Source organism: Schistocerca cancellata, chromosome 12 (genome assembly GCF_023864275.1).
Source record: "Schistocerca cancellata isolate TAMUIC-IGC-003103 chromosome 12, iqSchCanc2.1, whole genome shotgun sequence".
In the NCBI taxonomy this organism is placed as follows: domain Eukaryota; kingdom Metazoa; phylum Arthropoda; class Insecta; order Orthoptera; family Acrididae; genus Schistocerca; species Schistocerca cancellata.
The window spans coordinates 60,144,390-60,167,723 of record NC_064637.1 but is presented as its reverse complement, the minus strand read 5'-3'; the positions used below and the strand labels follow the sequence as shown (position 1 = coordinate 60,167,723).

Here is a 23,334-nt window from a genome sequence, read left to right as displayed (position 1 = left end):
AATGGTCTGATTATTTAATTTATATTACATCTGAGAGGTAATATAATGAAAAAAATGCATTTTCATGAAGTAGTTGTGAATTGCACATGTTACTTGACTGTTCACTATTTTTAATTAAATTTTCAGGCTTGGAAATCCTAAGTCAAACCTCAATAAATAATGGTGCGGGGTCATTCCACGTCAAATCACGCAGGTCATGTCACCCATAATCTCAGATTTTTCTGAAACTTTGCACATTTTCTTACACTTATAACATAAGAACTTGTACAAAATCTTTTTGCTCTGACAAACTTTTCTTTAGTATCAAATTTTAAATGCAGTGATATTCTCTGGGCTCTGCAAGAGTGTCAGTGCAAAAGGGTAGTTTTTTTGATAAATGCACTTAACTCAGGCGTTTATGAAGCTTTTCATTTGGAATTTTTTTGTAAGTTAAGAGAAGCACATACTTAACAGACATGTAATTATTTAAGCAATAAAGTTACAAAGAACAATACAAAAAATTAATGTGTGTGACTTTCCAATTTCCGGAAAAAGTACACACACACTGAAAAATGCCTATATCACATTTCTCCAACCTGCTGGGCACTCAAAATTGGTCTTAGATAATTCCCAAGACAGTACACTATGTAATAAAATAAAATTAGTAATGGGTCTTCTATTAATGGACACACAAATAAATCTGAAATCACACAACAATCAAGCAATGGAAAATCCAGGATGGTATGATTGTGTGAATCTCTTTATTGTGATTGTGCCTATCGTGACTCAGCATCTCCGCTATATATTGAAATCACACTTCATTGTGTAGTGATTGGGGGGGGGGGGGGGGATATAAGAAAAAAATCATCCATACCTGACATCCACTGCTTCAGATTTTCATGAAAGTTTTTCTACTTGTTACTTTCTGCATGGCAAAATGCAAAATTTTTCCGCCATGTAGTTTGAGGGGAGAAAAAGGAAATTTTTTAGAAATGTAAATGCCAGAACAGAAGCTTGTCATTTGGATTTCATTACTTCAGACAAAAATAATACTAACAGGAAGTATCTTATTTCCAACACATCACTGTCATATTTCCTAATATGTCACAGAAGGGATGTATCTTTATTGGAAAAAAATTAATAACTATTCTTGACTTCGGGGAACGTAGCAAATTAACTTAAGCTGTTGTGGTCCAAGCAATGATTTTTAAATACATAAAACACTTTGACAGCTGATACAAGATTTATTTTTATCGAAACTGATTTTTAAAAAAGAAGCAGCACCCTGAGTTTTGATAGATACTGGACATTTTACATGTATCACATCATTGCTCAGAAGACCATTCAAATCTAATTGTGTACACTGACAACCTGTAGTAAAGCTGTCTCATGAAGGTACAGAGCCAAAAGTTACAACTTCATTTGAGACATTTTCATTACACGGGTTAACTTTATTTGGAGTGTCAAATTAGCATCTTTAAACAACAATTATTCTAGCCACACTAATGTTAATTTAAAATGTACATGTTCAGCAGTGAAGATCCCTGAGACTATCAATGAAACTTCTTACGAGCATCTCTGTTTTTAATCCACTGTGACAATTTATATTCTGTTAGCTTCATATCTTTATCATTGACATAATATATTCTGCCTAATGATGATTTAGGTACACCAACAGCATATAAAATATTTCCCAAAGGCACAAGAGTCTTCCTTCTCAGGCCAAAAGAACACTGTTGATCCAGGTGGATTGAGAAAAAGCAGTTCAACATGATCTCCTTTATCACAGACATTTCTGATGAAGGGAAAGTACCACCTGTCATCATATACAGCTGCTACAAAAGAATTTTGTTGAGGGCGAGTGCATGTCCATAGTGGAGTATTTTCACTGAATGCACAAAAAATCAAGGGAGGTTTTTCAGAAGAAGTTACTCTTCTAATCTCTATAGAATCACAAGAAAGTGGTTTGTAATGGTGAAAATTCCTGGTACCAGGTATTGTGCAGGTTGTAGAAAATCTCTTCTGTGTTCTTGTGTAGGAAATCTTTCGCTAAGAAATGAAAAAAAAAATCTTTCAATATTAGCTTAGCAGAAATCGCAAACACCACACGCAGTTTTTATTTGCGCATCATCTTCTAGTTGAAGGCTAGTTGTTCTCAATATACATTCTATAGTCCCTCCCACACCATCACACACAGATTTACCGAGTCTAGTAGCAAAAAAGGAATGCTCAGCATCAATAAAAAATTGTTTTTATGCTCACACAAATTTTTAAAGCTTTTTCTATACTTATATTGAGCAGCACATCAATCAGTTAAAGAAAGGACTTTCTTCAGTTGTGGGTAATGCACTTCCAGCCACTTACCCATTTCTTTCTGGACAACTTTTATAAATCCTACATCATGTTCCATATCATCACCTATAACGCAGCAGTTCACTATTACCAATTAACTTTCTTCTTTTACCACATATACACACATGGGATGGATTGTACAGCTGCTTCTTGTCTAGTGGTAACTCTGAATTTCATTCTGAATTACAAAACTGTAGTTTTCAGCAAAGTTCAGTAACAATTGCTTTATCTGGGGTAAGATAAGATTTTCTTTCAATTTATTCAATGATTTTCACAGACAGGTATAAATGAGTGTGGTTTAAGTGACAGTAATTTTGTTACCAACAAGTCTATGTATTCACCAACAGTTGCCGGCCACTTTACCAATTCTGCCCGATAATGTGTGCTTATCCATTGGCTGAATTCAGCTTCATCATCAGCACCTTTGTAAGCTAATTTCTGTTTTAGTAATTCTGACAGTTCGCCTTTGCTGGGACAATTATCACAGTGATTAAGCATGCAGTCATAGTTTTCAGTCACATACAATAAATTTTATGAGTTCTTTGTATGTTTCTTGAGTGTGTTCCGCATCCAAAAGCAGTTTTACATTTTGGTGGATAAAACAAACAAACAAACAAACAAACAAACAAACACACACACACACACACTGAATGAGTGCTAGCAGCACCAGCTTATAAATACACTGCTACAGTCTTAGCAAACAACATTTAGAAAGACCAATGTTAATGTTTGGATTCTGCCATTTAGAACATGAGTACAGTTCACTTTAAGTTACAAAGGATAAGTGATTTTTGCATACACACAGTCTTCTGAATGCCAACTCTGTCTTTTCCTCTTGGTAACATTCGAGTATGATCATCATTTTGGCAGAAATCAGAGACAATCTTCATTAATTCATCAGCAATAACTTTCCCCCTTTTTTGTTTAGGAATTGAAAAAATACCCATTTCTGTTTTCAGTTTCCTTGCTTGTCGAACCACATAATCACTAACATTGAATTATGAAATTACATTTTCTTTTCACCATGAGGGTAGAGCTAAAGTTAAAAATTGAATTTTTTCAGGTACTCTTACACTAGCCACCTTTTCATTCATTAACAATATCATAGCATCAAAATCTTTGGCTTTCTTAATTTCATCATCAAATTTTTCTTCTCTATGGTCAGAATCTTCAATACTGCAATCTAATGCCCGGCACACTTTTCTTTCCAAAACATGCTTCACTTTTTCTACCTTCTTTTTGCCACATGAAGCCTTTCTGTGATTTGGAATGTGCCAAATCATGTGAAGTTTTATTTGCAACCTCAATACTTTCATATTTTAGTACTGATTTGTAACATGTCACCTCCCTGCCGCTTTCATTTCAATCACTGATGGCAGATTTCTGTTCACAAATCTTACTTGTTGTGCACAATTTTTGGACTGGTTTTACATAGAATCTTTTAGCACTTAATGTTTTAGGCAAAGACAAGAAAACTGACTTCAAACTATTTTAGTTGTTTGTTTTTGTTTTTTGAAAGTTTCACAAGTGTTTGGTTGACTTTCAAAAACTTTTAAGTAATATTATCTGTGATATCCACATATGGTGGCACTTTCTCAATTTTATGCAAAGCTTATACTGGATTGCAGCAATATCAAATCTCATTGGTCTTCACAGAGTTGTTCTATTTTTTGTAGAGCTGGTACAGGCACTGCCGGATTAAGTAAGCACAGGACCCGTCGCAAATTCTGACAAGAGGCCCTTGATTTGTTTAGGTCGTACAGTTTAGGATATAAAATAAAACTTGATCATTACAAATAAACTTTTCTAGATTTAATTTCGGAAAATTTAGAAATTATACAAGTTAGATCAATGTCCGACCAAATCATATTCAATGTTCATTATACTGAGGTCATTTAGTCATTACTGTCCCATCATATTTCCAAATTCATTTTTAATGCACTTTAGCGTTGAAAAAGAACACTTTCCACTGCGGTTGGTGATCATTAAAGATAAGTAAATGAGAAAGGCTATTTTTACATTCGGAACAAGGTATTTTTACATTTGGAAAAAACGGTCCTAACAAATTTTCCAATAAAAATGTATAAATTTGTAATTCCAAAGCTTCGTTCTTTTTTCTGTGAATGCAGCAGAGATATCAGTTTTCAGCAGCTCTGTGAACTGTACTAGTTCGTCACCTAGCGACTCTTTGAAATCATCTGGGTAAGCATTCACAATATTAGGAGTTCTTTTCAAGATCCCTTCTGCTGTAAGGGATTTAAAGTCCCGTTATATTCCAAAAACCATTAGTCAGATGATGGTATTTTTCGAAGCATTTAGCTAATGCAATCAATACATTGTCATTTATCACAATAAACACCTAAAACTCAAAACGTTATCCAGGTGTTTGATTTTCTACAACTTCATCGAGTGTAATTGATCCCACTAAAATGGTTGTACTTCGTTTTTGCTTGCGTCATCTTTGAGTTTGTAGCTGATATTCTTCACAGCTAGTCAGGGATTTGGCTTTTGCCTCAACTTCTGAAAAAGTGAACTTCATTTCTTGGATATATTCACGTAAGGATTTATGAAGTGCATACCCGGTACTCAGACCCTGGTCATAAGACTGCAGCGAAATGCTAGTTGCTTGCGACCATTCTAGGATTCTGTTCCATGCAACACACATTATTCCCCTTTTCAGGTTACTCAGCTTCAAAACCACTCCGTAAGCCTGACTGCGCCACACTACCTTTTTATGCATATTAGTAGGTATGTCATTCAAAACTTGTTTGATCGTATGAAAACCAAATAAAAGTGTCACTGTAGCATCAGCTCTGGCCACCCACCTAGTGTTCCATAATCTTTTGAAAATCGGAATTTTAGTACTATCATTTTTCAATGCTTTCAAAAGAAGGCCCCTTCGATAGGTAGAAGCAGATAAAAATGTAAAGAGACCTTCAAGGAAATCAAAGGAAATGGATACTTCTGTACAACATTCTGCAACATGATTGGTGACCAAATTTAGCAAATCTGAAAAACAGGGAATATATTGAGTGTATTTATTTATATCTTTAATTTGGGCTTCTAAGCTGGTATACCTGCCACTTATGTTAATCTCTGACATTAATGCCGTGCTCTGTTACAACAGATAATAAGCTTTGGGAGAGATGTTCAGCAGTATGACCTTCCATACATAAAAGCTTCACATACCTTTCCACTGGTCCGAACGGTAGGACGCAGGGCACTATCAGAGTCAGTTGATCTACGTGAGGTGTATCAGAAGTAGAATCCAATGAGACAATTGTATTTGAATTTCACAAATAATATGATCCAGTATGACTATCTAATTAGATAGAAAAATTCCAAGCACATTGTTTTTGACAAATATGACTTACATTGGGCCAGAAACACGTTAAATTTGGCTAGTAATTCTAATAACACTAAATAATTTCCACTGTGGGTGAACCAACAACTCCATCACTACTTCAAAATGCTAGCACTCTTTCACCTAAACAACTTATAATTGCAACAATTCGTTGTAAGAGCTTTTTTAAATAAATAAATAACAGGGAACTAATCAATTTTCTGTGCGAATTGCTTTCATCATGTCTCTTCCAGTCATCTAATTGGTCTTTCATAATGCGTGGCGAGCCATTAGAATCTGCCACTGTGCAAACAAAACAGAACAGTCGCCCTTTGCTTTCTGAATAGCACAACCAATCTCTCATGTAAGTTTTATTCGATAGTTTTTCATGCTTATATGTGAAAAACGACTTTCTACAGGACCTTGGCTTATTTTCTTTTGTATTCTGACGAATTTTATGTAGTACAACTATCATCCTCATAATCAGGTACAGCTTTTGTATTTTGTACATTTTATGTATATTTGGCAAAATCATTCTGAACATTAAAAAACCCAGTTTACGCATTTCAGATACAAAAGCATGTGTCTTTCTCTCCTTTGCATCTCTTGCTTTACACTTTGCACTTCCAGAAGTGTAGTGGTATCCAGTATCTCTCTGTCTGCTGCTCATGGTGGTTAGCTCAATCTGTGTAGAAGGGAAAATAAATTACATAATAAAATGGAACACTACTATTTAATCGCATTATTACAGCTTCCCACCTATTGAGATTTATTGACTCTGTCCATAAAAATTGTGCAGGGAGAAGAAGAAAACGGAGTTGAGAGTGAGCTCTCAGCTGTTGTCTACCCATCAATACAAACTCAGGCACATCTTTAAATTATTTGTAATTAGTGCTCTCAACAAAACATCATCCACTTGGCTTCATGTTTTATATTTAATAAGGTAAGCATGCTGGTAAAATGTCGTGTCCCACAAACGACGTAGCTTGGGAATGTGGGCCATATAGTGAACTACGCAGTTAAGACGCGACTATACTCGTGCGCACTGGTTGTTCATCACTCGCTTTGCTACACTGCAACTATTTTAAGCCTAAGCACAAAGTACATACGTAACCTCAACTTACGAGGTACCCATGAGCTACAGTTTCTAGATTCCAATGGAAAGACGGTCAAATTGAAACGGTTGAATGTAAAATAGCGAGAGCTAGTAGACATGACAGACTAAAATCATTTTCCGGCTATTTCACATGCAAATGGAAGTGTATGGGCTTTTCTTTGCGATTTATATATTTCAGTTTTGTTGCAGATATCACAGACAACTTTTCAAATGAAGATGCAAATAATGGAATAATCTCTGATGTTTCTTTACAACCTCCAAGGGTGGTAATGGCAATGGACACTAAAATGAAGTAAGTGATAAAGACTGTTCTGAAGATTTAAAATCATCAGCAATAGCTCGAGTGATAGCAAAGGAGTATTCACATGGAGCAGTTAAAATTGCCAGTGTTTTGAACAGATCTTTACAATGAGCTCAACCAGTATTTTTGGTTATTACTCTAATGGCCCTTTTCTGGAGTTTCAAAATTGTGGCCACATTTTGTGGTTGTTCCCCAAAAAAGAATGCCATAGCTAAGAATTGAGTGTAGATATTAATAATATGTAACTAAAAGGCACTACAAGTTACACACTGATGATGGGTTTCTAAGGGCATAACAAGCTGATGACATTCTGTTTCCAAGTACCTTTGTGTGTTCACACCACTTCAACTGAGAATCAATATTCATTACTAGACATTTCGCATTTGTTACCGTCTATAAAGGTGCCAACTACATTTAATTTAGCATTGTAATTTTTCCTCTTCAAACTGAAATTCATGGCATTAGTTTTCTTTATGTTCAGTGTCATTTTATTGCTTATTGACCAATCATAAACTTCCTTGGGAGTATCAGTTGCTTTCTCTGCAAGGAGTTCTCTTGTTTTCTCAGTGACTATAATATTGCTGTCATCAGCGAGGAGAATTTTTTCACCATGAATAACACTACTGGGAAAGTCATTGATGTATATCAGGAACAGTGTTGGTCCTAATGTGCTACCTTGCAGAACACCTATATTAATGTATTTTGGTTCTGATAAGTGTTTTAGTAAATGTTTAGATCTATTTTAAGTGTGTGTTATCGCTACTCTTTGTACCCTATCTGCTAGGTAGGATCAAAACCAGTCATTAGTTTATTGCTAATGCTATTAATTTATTTAATAGAATCTTGTGGTCAACTGTACCAAAAGCCTTAGAAAGCTACAAAAATATGCCTGCGACATTCATCTTTATCAAGAGCATCAAGTACAACTTTTGTGAATTCTACTATGGTTTACTCATTTTTTGCCACTTCAGAAAACAAACTGATTCAATTAAAAAACTGAAAATCGCATCCAATTCCATGCATTAGTTTTTGCGTGATGCGCATACAGACATACACACAAAAATTTTAAAAATAACTTTTTTCATTTTTGAAAGCTGCTATAAAAACACCCTCATATTCAGTTTTCTTAAATATCTCCTACATACAGACATCTCCAAGTTACAATTTTACTATATGTGTAAATTCACAATGCAGTGGAAAATACTGAGCGTATCATTAAAAGAGTACCGGCTTATATGCAGCAAAGCTATGTCCAAAATTGAATGCTTTTTGCTGCCAATGTCTTAAGTAACGGATGGACATCACTCCAGATCACCATCCTTTGAAAAATTGTTAGAGGTAGCATTAAGGAAACACTTCCTTTGAATTATTAAGCAGACAATTTTAATGTGAAGTACAGATTCAAGAGCTACACCATTCTTCAACACTATGAATTTGTAAATTGAAAATTGTTAACCCATTATTAAAATAATTGTTTAACCAATTAGCTGTGTTCCTGCTTCACGCTTTACCATTAAGAGGATACAGTGGGGTGGGGTACTGCAACATGCTAATGCTTAAAATGTACATCACAGATGGTCAAAGCTATGCACTATCAAAACTATTGCTCAAATTTTGATGCAAAATCGATTGCAAGGTTGTTATTTCACCAGTGTTCTGTTTTCCCTCTTGAAAATAAGTCTTCAAGTTGATGATGTTCCATTGTGGTATTGACAACTCCAGTATATACCACTACCAAGGGTACAAATTCTGAGCACTAAATGTCTACTGTATTCGAAATCATCCAAATAAAAAGCGCAGTGTTTCATTATGATATCAAACACAAATATTTGATTCCTACATAATTACATACTGAGAACCAACATACTTTTTTATTGTTTAAACCTCTGGGTATATATGAACAAACAACGACCTGACTTTACCTCACACTTCAGTCAGCAACTTTGGAATCACTATATAAAATAGATGTCACCCACTTAATAATCTACTTTGTAAAAGAAGTTGACGATTGGCCTCCAAGCACCGATTGTTAGGTATCTGTAACTCTCAGGACTTGCGCTGACTGCCCTTTTTCTGAATCGCTGTTGCCAACGTCAACCCTCCCACGCTTCTATAGTTCTAATTGTTGTGCTGTGTGGCGCTGGTTGCATGCAAGGGGTTTGTTGCACGAACTAAATGTCACTAAGAAGCTATTGCCGACTATCGAGGTTAGCTCCGACTCACCGATTACTCTGTTTTCATCGTGACGTCTGAAACATTATTAATTAGTTGGCAGGATGTTGCAAAGTTAACCAACTGGTGAGATAATTCACCTTTTTCACTATTCTATCTGCAACAAATAAGTGCTATACTTGAAATGCCTATTAAAAAAAAATTACTCTTAACTTTACAAGAGTTTTTGCACATTTTCCACTGCAATTAACTGAGCACTTATTCACTTACAACATACGTGGGTTGGAACTTTAATAGTGTCAACTATTTATTTACAGCTTGTACAAAACAGATACATGTTTCAAAGTTTTGCTGGAGTGGGGAGGATTTCATGAAGGATGGATCTCATTTCAGGAGCTACAATGGGGCTGCTGCGATGTCCACCAAGAGTGTCTTTCCGCCGTCCACCTAACCTTCGTAACCTCTTGGTTCATCCCTATGAAATCCCCAAACCACCTTCCCTACCTTCTGGCTCCTACCCTTGTAACCGCCCCCAGTGTAAAACCTGTCCCATGCACCCTCCCACCACCACCTACTCCAGTCCTGTAACCCGGAAGGTGTACACAATCAAACCCACGTGATTTACCAACTGACCTGCCTACACTGTGAAGCCTTCTATGTGGGAATGACCAGCAACAAAGTGTCCATTCATATGAACGGACACAGGCAGACAGTGTTTGTTGGTAATGAGGATCACTCTGCGGCTAAACATGCCTTGGTGCACGGCCAGCACATCTTGGCACAGTGTTACACTGTCTGGGTTATCTGGATACTTCCCACTGACACCAACCTATCATAACTCCGGAGATGGGAACTTGCCCTTCAATATATCCTCTCTTCTCGATACCCACCAGGCCTCAACCTCCGCTAATTTCAAGTTGCCACCCCTCGTACATCACTTTTAATTCAACAACATCTTTGCCTCTGTACTTCCACCTCGACTGATATCTCTGTCCAACCTCTTTGTCTTTACATATGTCTGCCTGTGCCTGTATACGTGCAGATGGGTGTGTGTGTGTGTGTGTGTGTGTGTGTGTGTGTGTGTGTGTGTGTGTGTGTGTGTGTGTGTGTGCGCGCGCGCGAGCGAGTGTATACCTGTCCCTTTTTCCCCCTAAGGTAAGTCTTTCCGCTCCCGGGATTGGAATGACTCCTTACCCTCTCCCTTAAAACCCACATCCTTTTGTAACCGTGGGTTACGAAAGCTTGAAATTTGTGTGTTTTTTGTCTCTATCAACATGCCAACACTTTCGTTTGGTAAATTACAGCATCATATATATTCTCTAATAAATGAAGATTGATGTTTTGAACTGTGTAGACAACCCTTTTTCCATGCTTTCACTTCTCGGCAATGTGGAAAGTTAACCATACAAAGTTTGTGAAGAACATCCATTATGCATACTGCTATGGCCATCAGCATGATTTATCATTACTAGTTAGTTACTTTAAAATCAAATATCGTATTTCAAGACCTGACGTCCACGATTCGTTATAGGTGTAAGCAAAGTTCACGTCCCATATAGTGTGAACACAGCACCAAATCAACCCTAATACATTACAAAAATGGCACCAGCAAAGTATCCTAATACTAGCATAAAAAAGTAGGTCTATTTAATTTCAAAGTGGCAGAATGTAGACTTAGAGAAAGCTTTTGACAATGTTGACTGGAGTACTCTTTCAAATTCTGAAGGTGGCAGGCGTAAAATACAGGGAGCGAAAGGCTATTTACAATTTGTACAGAAACCAGAAGGCGGTTATAAGAGCCGAGGGGCATGAAAGGGAAGCAGCGGTTGGGAAGGGAGTGAGACAGGGTTGTAGCCTCTCCCAGATGTTATTCAATCTGTATATTGAGCAAGCAGTGAAGGAAACAAAAGAAAAAATCGGAGTAGGTATTAAAATCCATGGAGAAGAAATAAAAACTTTAAGGTTCACCAATGACATTGTAATTCTGTCATAGACAGCAAAGGACTTGGAAGAGCAGTTGAACGGAATGGACAGTGTCTTAAAAGGAGGATAGAAGATGAACATCAACAAAAGCAAAACAAGGATAATGGACTGTAGTCAAATTAAGTCGGGTGATGCTGAGGGAATCAGATTAGGAAATGAGACACTTAAAGTAGTAAAGGAGTTTTGCTATTTGGGGAGCAAAATAACTGATGATGGTCGAAGTAGAGAGGATATCAAATCTAGACTGGCAATGGCAAGGAAAGCGTTTCTGAAGAAGAGAAATTTGTTAACATCGAGTATAGATTCAAGTGTCAGGAAGTCGTTTCTGAAAGTATTTGTATGGAGTGTAGCCATGTATGGAAGTGAAACATGGACGATAAACAGTTTAGACAAGAAGAGAATAGAAGCTTTCGAAATGTGGTGCTACAGAAGAATGCTGAAGATTAGATGGGTTGATCACATAACTAATGACGAGGTATTGAACAGAATTGGGGAGAAGAGAAGATTGTGGCACAACTTTACTAGAAGAAGGGATCGACTGGTAGAACACGTTCTGAGGCATCAAGGGATCACCAATTTAGTATTGGAGGGCAGCGTGGAGGGTAAAAATCGTAGAGGGAGACCAAGAGATGAATACACTAAACAGATTCAGAAGGATGTAGGTTGCAGTAGGTGCTGGGAGATGAAGCATGCACAGGACAGAGTAGCATGGCGAGCTGCATCATACCACTCTCAGGACTGAAGACCACAACAACAAACAGTGGCAGAATGACTTGCCTTTATGAGGCAAAATTCCAAGTGCTATCAACAGCCACAATTAAAAGTACAAAAAACTTATGTGGGTTTTAGAAACGTAAGTTCCTGCCTCAGGCGGCAAAGTTGGGAAAGAGGGTCAGCTGACTCAGAGACCAGGGTGAGAGAGAGGGGAGCCAAGCCACCCACTGTGGTGATGAGAAAGGGGAGGGGGGAGGGAAGGAAGAGGGAAGATATATATATAAGAGAGAGAGAGGGGGGGAGGAGGAAAATCTGTCTTTATCCATTGTAGTCTGAAACTGTGACGTGTTTAATACACTTTAAGCATGAATAATAAGAACACCAAACCTGAATCCCCCACACCCTCAGTTGAAATACACATGATTAATTGAAAACACAGTTGGCATTCTCAAATGTAGTCCTGGGAATGCACTGACAATCATTTATCAAAGTTGATTACTAGAGTTTTATTCTTCGCCACAGCTTGCACTAGTAAAATCTGCACAATGACAAAGGGAAAGAAAGGCAATTTATACGACGTGGATACTGAAGGTCAAACTGCTGTGGAAAAATCTAAATTAGTCGAAGAACTAATAACAAACCACTGTCTTGAGAAAGGTAGAAACAACACAATGAGTTAAGTTAGCTTCATGTTCAGGAGGATTGTTAACTATCTGTATCATAAGGACTTAGTTTCAAAATTATAGCAGGCACTACATCTCAGCGGAAAGTATAGCAACATGTTGGCTGTTTACACTATGTCTTGAGTTGTTTCTTTTTCCTTTCGACATACCCAATGCCACCATTTATTCAGATATTCTTCTGCACAGTAGCAGAAATGATTTCAGTTTTCATTTGAAGTTAATTTTACTACCCATTATGTTCTTTGCTCCACTGGGCAGGCAGTCTAATATTTTTACAGACAAATACATCACTGCTTTCTGTGTAATACTAAATCTGAGTGAAGGACGTAGTAAATAATTTCTCCATCTAATATTCCATTTCTGAATGATAATGATTTCAAACTGTGATTTTTCACAACAAACTTTCATTTGAGAGTAAACATACTGCGAGGCTGTAGTCCATATGCCCCTCTGTGTAACAAGCTGTCTACAAGATTCCGAAGAGAATACCGCATTATGTGCGCAACAAACATATTTCCCCATCAATGAGACATTTGTGAATGCAAACAAAGAAAAAGTTAACATTTTGACATTTTCATCTCCAAAACATTCGTGGCTACACTTAAAATTTAAATGCTAAAAGTGAGCTAGGCTATCTAACGTTCTTGGTCCGTCTACATATGTTGCTAGCAATGTCATGTTATTAATGTTCAGCTTGTGTATGTGCAACTAATCAGCCAATTTTCATTTCCCTTCGTTTATTGAGTCTCTTTCAGCATAACATACTTCCACTGACGATAACAACAACAAATTAATTCAAAATGTGTCAAGCAAAACGAAAAATGCTTTTATTCAGATGCATATAATTACAGCCTGAAAATTATTAACATATCTAACAGTGTCCAAATGCAGCACCAATTAACATATATCCTAACTTTTTTTGTGTAACCCATTAATTAATGTCACCTGAAAGTATTTTACGCGGTGCAAGAACCTCAATTTCCTCCAGCAAAAAGTCAATCGAAAATGCAAATCTTACTCCAGGAAAGAAAAGGGCACTATGTGTATTTATATTTCAGGTATTTATTTGGATTATATTATGACGACAAATGCTGTACCATTATGAAATGTTCCCTTAGAGAATAAATAAAGAGGAAAGGTGGCAGATGAAATAATAGCAATGAGGTCTGCCTCTACCACACCTAAATCACGTTACAGATTTTTGTCATCCTCCATATCCTCACTGAGGACCTCACAATGAGTCTACGTAACGGAATATATTTAATGTAACCCAGAGAGATCATGGAGGTGAAGCCTGTACAAGCCTCGTAAGCTGCTACTGATATATAACAATTTTTTTTAACGTTAACTTGTTATCCATACAAGATTAGTTAGTTTTGGACAATATTTAGAACACCTAACTTAAGTAAACTCGTTTCCACATTTACGGGGCTTAATTTTTTTTATATTTATTGTTTCAGATCTTTGTACGGACCTTAGGCTTTAGAGCGTGTTGAAACAGTACGATTACAGTTTATTTAATCGTTAATACATAACATTTAGAAACTGACTCTTTATACTGCACAAATCTATTGACAAGGGCTATAATAATCGAGCATAAACTGTAGCAGCCTATATGAAAATTTGGCCTTTCGTATAATGAAAATAAACGTCCGCAGTTTACACAGAAAAACGAAGTTTTAGTAAACAATACGCAACTTCCCCATTTGAGTGCCAACAGACAATTTTATTTTATTCGTACAAGCTGGACGAGATTGATCAAGCTGTAACAACATGATCTCGACCCTCTGCCGTAAAAGCATTCGTTATATTATTCACATCTAACATTTTCCTCTAGAAGTCAATGAAATGCCCAGATTCCACAAAACTGTCCATCGAAAGCTTGTACATAGTACAGTTTTCAAGTACTGTACATGGTTAACTTAAAAGACCTGTCTTTCTACCTTCAATTAGTGAAGTATTAACACTGTGGTCTGCGATGTCTACGGACCTAAAAAATCTGCGTGTTAGAAGGTTTTTCTGGTAGCTTCATAAAATGGTCAAATTTAAAATTAAATTTGTGGACTCTGAATACATAACAAAATCACGCGCTGTAATTACTAAACTTACGTAGGCACAGCATGGTTGTAGTCGCAGTAATAACGCACAATTTAAAACAGTACACACACCGCCACTACGTTCATATTGAGACCACGTGATTGCTGTCCCGCTCATAGCCTCGTACCGATGCGTCCAAAGAGGAGCCAACCGAGAAAAGTAAACACCAGAAACACAAACGCGTTGGCGCCAAACCAAATGTGGAGTCAGGTTCACACACGCATCTAATGTGGCGCCACAACTTGACTTGCTGCATAGACCTTCACTTGCTGTAGTGGCATCGTAAGATACCTTTCACACAGGACGCCACAAATTCTACTTAGCTGCACAGATTTCAATATGACGTCAATTGAAACCATATGGATGGGTATGTAGCGACCACAATAAATTAGCAGTGCAGTACAGGTCGGTTCACTTGTGCACCACTCTTGTGTCACATCGCAAGTATTTTATTTTGCGCGGATAAAATAGTTCCACGCCACCCGCCAGAAGCGATGTGTTGTGTCCGTTATTCCGCGTCGTTTATTCTCAGTATATAGTTTTTTACATGTTCTTGTTTTCTCCATGTTAGTTCTTAAGTATCTTTTGATACTTAGTTCTTGAGTAACCAGTCAACAAGTTACTAATTCGTTTTCGCGCGAGTCTTGCCTTGATATACAATGCGTCTGAAAGATGTCCTATATTAATTGCCGAACGAAGGAATAAAGATCTTGTCATCTCAGCATTAGAGACATAGTTGTGCGTCATTTATCGCGAACTAGCAGGCTAACCAGTACTTAGTCCTACGGCCAAAGGTATGGATGGTATAGTGCAGTTTATGGCCACAGAGCTGTCACAAGAGTTAAATACAAGGAAGACGAAGCACAAATATTGCATCTGGAAATAGATTTCGCACAGGGATAAATCAGGGGAAACAAACACATTTGCCTCCCAAAATGTGAATGTATATTACGTCTCCTATTCTCTCTCTAACAACTTTGCGACCATTTTGAAATCCGATTTTCGTCTCTTAGAATAGCGCGGATCCTATTGATGAGTTACTAATTCAGTTCACTGCAGCATCGCATCTTGACGAAAACAATAATAAACACGGATCTTTCTGCCCACAAAAAATTTTGTCTTCAAAGATAATACTCACAACGCCTTCGACTGGATGTCGTAGCTTCTGTTAACTAGAACTGTGACAAGAGTTAAATTTAAAGAAGACGAAACCCAAATGTTGGATCCTAAAATAGATTTCGCACAGGGATAAATTCAAGGGAAACAAATACATTTATAAAAGGAATAACACTCAGAGACGAAAATGCTGTCTGCAATGGCAAACTGAAGAACAACTGGCATGTAAATATCATCAGCAGACACGCCATCCTTCCAATATTTTAGAATCTTATTGTATTCCTTGATGCAGGCAATTCGAATAACCAGTTTTTAGTTTTACAGTTGCCACATTACACTCTGGAACTATTTCCTGCGTATAATCCACGATTTGTGCAATGCTAGGTCTCACAAATTACGAAGTTCATATGACTCTCTTTCTTGGTTAAATGTATTAAGTGTCTTTATTCTTTTAAGACTGTGGGATACGTCATCGGTTTGCAAATATTGTACACACACACACACACACACACACACACACACACACACACACAGAATCAAACATAGGTCGCTGTTCTTGAAGTTATAGAAGCTGCGAAACTTTTTCAGAAATAAAATAAAATAACACTGAAATCCAATGGCGTACAGCAGCAATTACACCACGACAAATACAACACAATGCTTGTGTTTTGAAATATTGCCACCAGGGAGCAGTGGTGGTAGGAAAGTGCAGCAACAAAGCACAACCAAGCTGAACTTTTTGTAGTGTGATAAAATTGCGCCTCTTAAGTTGCTTCACTAAAAACTGGAAGTTCATACATGCAATTGCAATGCAACTGCAGTATGGCAATAGCTGTAGTGACACTTTTGTTGCATGTGCGAACCCGGCTATACTACAAGTTGCCAGTGGTCCATCTCTTCCAGAATTACTCTATATACTACTTATATTAAAAAAAAAAATCCAGGCGTCTGTCTGAACATTGTGTTGTGTAAAATTTTTAAGTAAATCGGTGAAGAACTTTTCGAGATTGTTAACATTTACCGTTTTTGTAGTATATATAAATTTATATGCCATGTATATTAAAACATATGTAGCCTACATCTGTCCAAATGTTTGTTAGAATATTGTGTAAAAATTTTAAATAAATAGATTCTGAGATTTTTGATGATGATGATGATAAATGACTTGCCTTTATACAGGGCATCTTATTTTAATCTATACTGCCCGATATCTCTGGAGTGGCACAATTCTGCAAAAAAAAAAAAAAAAATCTCGAGTAAGGTTTGAAGGGGGTCATGGAATCGTTACCCTGATATGACCTTGAACCCTGTTTTCAAGGTCAAACCAAGGCCATATTCATTTTTGCAAATGGTAACCCCTATTTTTCATTCCATATTCGAATTCTACATGAAAAAAATACGCATTGTTTGTAGATTGGGAAAATTTTCAAGTTTACGAAAATTTCACCAGTGGACAGATTTCAGAAAGCATACAAGATTTTCATTGAAAGTTTTTCCAGATCTCGCTTCGTTCTGGAGTAATGATAACCTGGTAAAGTTACAATGAAGTGCTCCCTGGCGAAAAACCATTGGTTTTTCGAAAAAAATGTCCCCTACAAACAATGCGCATTTTTTCTCACAGAATACGAATATGGAATAATAAATAGGGGTTACCATTTGCAAAAATGAGCTTGACGTTGGTTTGACCTTGAAAACAGGGTTCAAGATCATTTCGAGGTAACCCCTCCATGACCCCCTTCAAACCTTACAACTTTCACTAGAGTTTTTTTTTTTTTTTTTTTTTTTTGCAGAGTTGTGCTACTCCAGAGATATTGGCCGATATGCATTAAAATGGGACACCATGTATGGTAGTATAGATATAGATAGCAAACAGCTTCAAAATACTCGTGTCAGAGCACAAAAATGCGATTATACTGCTCTTTAAAAGACTGACAGGGGAACCAGTTACCTCAATCCTCATTCTGCATTCCTCACCAATACTTTTGGCATGTGAACATATTTGCATATTTTTAACACAGAACATTCTAAATCCTTTTGCTCTGTCTGTCTTTGTTATGAAGCTTTCATACTTAGCATCTCCCTCTCACTACCACTATTTATATATGGCTCCAATTGTCTCCTTTTTGTCCCATTCTCATTCTCTCTTGTGCCTCTCCCACTGTCACTGTCTTCTTTACCAGTCTCTCCTTCTCTGGATCTGTCTCTCCATCCCACTACCAATGCCTTTTTCCCATTTTTTTTCTCCCATTGCCACTATTTCTTTCATTTTCACGTATAGTCCTCTGACTTTCTCTATAACCACTATTGTCTCCTATCCACACATGTCCTGGGGGATGGTTTGCTCAATATTTTGTACCTATAGACCAAGGAACTTTAGTACATGGTTGTATGGGATGAGGGAAAGTGAGAAAACTTTTTCGTATTAAAGTTTGCAGGTGTGGTGGGTTCAACACTCCCCAAGCCTGAGTGTGATGTCCACTCATCTGTATATTTTATTTCCACTCGCTCCTCTCTCCTTTGTTCCTACTGCTGCTATCTCCATCCACCTCTCTTTCTCTTTTACTGCCACTGTTTCTCACTGACCATCACTACCTACTGTCTCTCTGGATCCCACTGCTATTGTGTTCATTCACCTCTCTCTTTTCTTATTAGTTTCTCTATCCCACCAACTATGTTTATTTCCCAATGGCACCATATCCTCTCTGTTCGACTACCACTCTTTTACAATGCATGCCACGAATTTTAGTGAGTAAGGCAGAATGAGGATTGGTGCAGCCGGTTCCCCACTTTTCTGTCAGTCCTTAAAGAGGAGCATATTAGCCTTTTCTCATGTTCTGACAGGAGAACTGTTCAGCTGGTTCCCTTCTGTTTGCCTGTTACAGCGGTGTATGCTTCATATACAGGGCGAGTCACCTAACGTTACCGCTGGATGTATTTCGTAAACCACATCAAATACTGACGAATCGATTCCACAGACCGAACGTGAGGAGAGGGGCTAGTGTAATTGGTGAATACAAACCATAAAAAAATGCACGGAAGTATGTTTTTTAACACAAACCTACGTTTTTTTAAATGGAACCCCGATAGTTTTGTTAGCACATCTGAACACATAAACAAATACGTAATCAGTGCCGTTTGTTGCATTGTAAAATGTTAATGACATCCGGAGATATTGTAACTTAAAGTTGACGCTTGAGTACCACTCCTCCGCTGTTCGATCGTGTGTATCGGAGAGCACCGAATTACGTAGGGATCCAAAGGGAACGGTGATGGACCTTAGGTACAGAAGAGACTGGAACAGCACATTACGTCCACATGCTAACATCTTTTTATTGGTCTTTTTCACTGACGCACATGTACATTACCATGAGGGGTGAGGTACACGTTCGATGGGTGTTTCATAGGACGTGGAGGACGCATAAATTGGCCAGCCCGTTCTCCTGATCTTACACCTATAGACTTCTTTCTGTGGGGTGTGTACGACATTCATTACACCAGAGATTGCAATTGTGTGCAACAAATGATGGCCACCACATAGAACATCTATTGGCCTGAAATGTCGGAACACACTCTATTCCACTCCGTAATTGAAAACGGAAACCACGTGTGTACGTGTACGTCACCCCTCATGGTAATGTACATGTGCGTCAGTGAAAAAGACCAATAAAAAGGTGTTAGCATGTGGACGTAATGTGCTGTTCCAGTTTCTTCCGTACCTAAGGTCCATCACCGTTCCCTTTGGATCCCTACGTAATTTGGTGCTGTCCGATACACACGATCGAACAGCGGAGGAGTGGTACTCAAGCGTCAACTTTAGGTTACAATATCTCCGGATGTAATTAACATTTTACAATGCAACAAACGGCACTGATTATGTATTTGTTTATATTTTCAGATGTGCTAACAAAACTAACGGGATTCCATTAAAAAAAGTAGGTTTGTGTTAAAAAACATACTTCCATGCACTTTTTTATGGTCTGTATTAACCAATTACACTACCCCCTCTCCTCATGTTCGGTCTGTGGAATCGATTCGTCAGTATTTGATGTGGTTTACGAAATATATCCAGCGGTAACGTTAGGTGACTCACCCTGTATATAACGAATTCTGGAGATCAGTAAAATTTTGACAGTTTATTTATATCCTTCAACAGATTTACATCCTTTGACACATATAAACAACGAGTAAGTGCATATAATATAACATTAAAATCGTCTCCCATCCAATACAAGTTAACATTACACTACTTTATAAAAAAATGCACAACATTCTTATGCTACACCTACAACATACCAAAAAATGCATTGTTTGATTTGCAAGTACAAAGACTTTCATATGACAAAATAGTTTTTTTTAAAGTGCTTACACTGTCAGGTGGCACTATCGGATAATTTCCAGGCCAAGGCAGGCTGTATAGGCGTGTAGTGCCCATTATACAGAAACAGCACATCACAACGTTTTATTTGTGAAAAATGGCGACTAAAAACATTTTTGTGACCTCATAACCCTTGTAAAGATCCCATAACACTTGTCATGGTTTCACTACATTAGTTAAAACTATGTTTACACCTAAGACCGGATATTACATGCTTATTTAATGTATATAAGTATAGTAAGTTTGAACCTTTGGATTTTGGTAACGAATAATTATGTCAAAAAAGGTTTCAATACTCCTCGAGATCATCATCTTAAGAACACAGGGTAAAATATTCGACGATTCACAATAAATAGAAATCATAGAAGTGGTCATCCCAACAACAGACACTTTTGGTAAACAAAAATCACAGTTTTTTGGAGTATTTTGATAACAACGATTTTCGAAAATCGGAATATGGTGGTTCTACATGAATGTCTAAAGAATGTACAGTTAAAATTGTGACCCACTGTACAAATACAACTAAAACAGGTTTTGGGGTTTTCTGTATAAGTGCATTAGTGTTGAACATCTGGATCTTGGTAATGGATAATGATACCGGGAAAATTTTCGAAGTTCCCCAAGAACATCATATTAATAACATGTGGTAAACATTTAGATGTTTTATCATGAACAGAAACTATAGATGTGGTCACCCACACAACTGGCACTTTTCACACTCAAAAATCTTGGTTTTTCGGTGTTTTCTCAGGAACTAGCCATGAACAAATGGTGGTTTTATAAGCCATCTAAGGTGCACCTCAGACCACACCTAATGCAAAAGAACAAACCGATTTTCTCAATTTGCCTCTGCTGGAAGAAGTGTTTAATATTCAAATTTTGAACCTGTACTGTAAGATAGCTATGGTATGCCTGACCGTCCGATAGGTATAGGCCAAGGGCTACCCAGAACACTTGACCCTCATCTCTGTGATCAATGGAACCTGAGATATGACCCAGCGAAAAATCGCATTTTCGTGCACTGCTTTTTGGAACATATTGGTACCATACACTGTCATACAGGACCGATAAACACTGGCACATTGAAACCATTACTGTATTGGGAGATGCTCATGTAATTGTGTCGTAAGAAATATAAAATAATAGAATAGTTTCACAATTTATCAGACAATGGGACTGTACTAGATCAATTTCACGACATAACCATCACAACATGAAATCTTTCTTCCAAAATAACTTGGTGTAAGTTCTATGCCACTATCTGTAGTTCATTATATTATGGCGGAATATTTTGCGTAGCTTTACGTACAGTCGCTCGGGTCTAACCCTTCTGAGGTAGTATTGCATTTCTGTTCTTCACTCCGAAATATGCCATATGCCTGCTGTTCTCTTATTGGCCACTGATAATCACCTTGACAGCTCTGTACCATTCCTTTACCGAATTCTCAACGTCTCTGAGCCATTTCGTTACTTTGTGTTGGCTACATTGCAAATGGCACAGTAGAGGGGATTCTCCTGTTAAGCAGCTGAAGACATCTAAGAGCGTGTATGTGCGTATAGTGCACAAGGAAGTTGAGAGGTATGTGTTGTATACCATTCTCATCACTTTGTGTTTTCATTGCTATAACTTTACATGGATAAAGAGGAATGTTCGAGATGAGTCTTCAGCTTTGGCCAGTGACATAAAGTTAATGGCAGGCGTCACGTCACTTTTTCCTGCCTGTATCCCCAGTGTTGCCAACAAATATGAAGCAAAAAAAAAATAACAACGTTGTAGTGACAGACTGATCTGTAGCTTAGCCCAAGGTGTAGATTAGAAGGTAACCGGTTGTGAGTAGGCGAAGACAACGAAATTGATACTAAAAAAGCCTGGTTGTTAACAACAGACCGATCTGTAGCTTTGCGCAAGGTATAAATTATGTTGGAAGGTGACAGTTTGTTGTGATGACAGACTGATATGTATAATAGTAATATGTAGTTTAGCCCATTTGAAAAAAACGACAGTAACAACACGTTACAGTCACCATATTGTTTACGGCTGTTGTCGGATTTCTCATTCTCATTGGTCAAAGCCGACGACACGTAGCGAATATTCCTCTACATCCACTTTACATTATTAGTCACGTTACCTATTCGATCTTTAAGTAACAACGATGAAATGGTATCCGAATTGTCTGAAAAATGATTAAGTTTTTGATTCAAAATTCCTGCCACTTCTACTTTTTGAAGAAGCACTTCAGTACTAGTTCGGTGAACAGCGATACTCGTGGGGTATTTTCAAGCGAACTTGCACAGGATACAGTTACAAGGCTGCATTGCACACACTTAGGAGAGAATGGGCTCTATACTGAGGAAACTTGACAGTGTTAGGGAAAAACGTTAGAAGATGTAAAGAGTATTGGCCGATCCTGAACTAATAAAGTGTGTCCATGGCAAAACCCAGAATCGAAATGAATCTCTAAATTCACTCGTTTGTAAACGATGCTCGAAAACCACATTTTCATCTGCTGCAGTTGTCAGCATTGCGACTTGTGATGCAATTCTTCTATTTAATGATAGAGACATCGGGAGGATAAAGATATTAAGCTTTACATTAGACTTCTTTCTATGGTCGGTGAATAATCGGAGCATCTGAAGGACGTAAATTTCTCATCTCTAAGGGCACTGCTTTTATTTTCTGGGGGACAAAGCTCTCACAGCCTTAGACGACAAATCTGTACTACGGACAAACCCCTCATATTGTCATTTTAAACTATAACTGTATTAACAGGTTTTCTTTGCTATTCTGGAAAGTTATCTTTCAACTTTTCATTTTTGCTCTTCTTGTTTTCTCTCAGTGCGCTTACAACATTCGCGTTTTTTCCTTGTTGATAACCTTTATTCTGAAGAAAGTGCATTTACTTACAAAATATTACAGCAAAGATGTGGCAAAAGATAACTCTTAATAAGATAGGCAACGTAAGTTTGTAGCCTATGCAATATCTTCAGCTGACCAGTTAGTACACCGTCTACATCTACATCTACATCCATACTCCGCAAGCCACCTGACGGTGTGTGGCGGAGGGTACCCTGAGTACCTCTATCGGTTCTCCCTTCTATTCC

The 23,334-nt window shown here is 37.6% G+C and overlaps 1 long non-coding RNA gene across 1 annotated transcript in view; it reads right to left on the bottom strand.

Annotated features, from left to right (window-relative positions):
* Positions 1–14,857, bottom strand: part of LOC126109888 (uncharacterized) — a 127,103-nt gene extending 112,246 nt beyond the window's left edge. Inside the window, exon 1 of the long non-coding RNA XR_007523740.1 lies at positions 14,754–14,857. This is a non-coding gene — a long non-coding RNA (uncharacterized LOC126109888). The remainder of the gene's footprint in view (positions 1–14,753) is intronic.
* Positions 14,858–23,334: the final 8,477 nt, after the last annotated feature.